Consider the following 1,245-nt stretch of genomic DNA (forward strand, 5'->3'; position numbering starts at 1 on the left):
CACACACACACACACACACACACACACAGGCAGAAATTGAGACCAAGTCCCATGCTGTTCAGGCTGGCTTCAAACTAGTAGTTGAGTATAATTTTACACTTTTGACCCTCCTGCCTCAATCTCCCAGTGGAAGGACTATAGGTGTGCACCCCCAGTTTATAAGGTGCTGGGGATCAAACCCAGGGGTTTTTCCACACTGTATCAACTGGGCTCCCTGTCCAGCTGCCAGAGACACAGCTAAAGTAACTGTAAAATCTTTTATTCCTTGCATTCTCTAGTTGTTGTTTACTGGTTTGATTTTAGTTTTTATTTTTGAGACAGGGTCTCACACTGTAGCCTATGCTGCCTGGAACACACTCTTTAGCCCAGGCTGGCCTCAGATTCACAGCAATCCTCCTCCTCCACCTACTGAGTGCCAGGATTAGAGATGTGAGCAACAGAACCTGGTTTGGTACTTTCTGTTTAATTTTTTCAACGAGGTTCACCACCTCTCATTAAGTTATTTCACTAAATATGGGATGGGAAACATTTCAGAAGAGTAAGGGGTTATAATTGTTATCCAGAAGTTCAGTGGCAGTCTTGGAGCCCAGCAGCTTGTTTGCCAATCTGAGGTAAGAGACCCTCTTGGGCCCTCCTTGGCCCTTCTCATACTGGTTGGTGCTGTCTTGACCCTGTGGGGTCCACTATCCCTTGCTTTCCTATTAGCACACATCTATGTGAAGGGTTTGGCATTTAGATTGGGGCAGGGGCCAACATTCAACCCGCACGAGCCACTCAGTCAGGGCCTCTCTCCTTCACCTGACACTAGCTAGGATGTGGACTTGCTTGAGGAAGCTGGAGCAGTCATCTTAGACCACGAAACAGCAGGTACAGAATAAAGGTAAGAAAACATAAACTAAATGACATAAAGTTGGCACAATCACCTGAGTGTATATACTCCATCTCGTAGTAGAGAATGGAACCAGCCCATTGAAACCACTAGGCTTTGGCCTTTGTTACAACAGCTGAATCCAAAGCATAATTGATTCATTATCTAGCTCACACTGCTGAATATGTATATATATATGCTCCTTTAGCCCAAAAAGTCTCTGTGAACCCTGGCTAGTCCCTTCCTGACATTAGTATTGTCTGCAACCCTCAAAGAGAAAATGTAGCACAGAGGTTAGGCTGTCACCAGGTGAGGCATATTTGTATGTTAATTGTTAATTTTAACTCTGAGGCAGGAAAAGCCTGTGCCATATTATG

The sequence above is a fragment of the Grammomys surdaster genome, unplaced genomic scaffold (genome assembly GCF_004785775.1).
Source record: "Grammomys surdaster isolate TR1022 unplaced genomic scaffold, NIH_TR_1.0 125951, whole genome shotgun sequence".
Lineage (NCBI taxonomy): Eukaryota > Metazoa > Chordata > Mammalia > Rodentia > Muridae > Grammomys > Grammomys surdaster.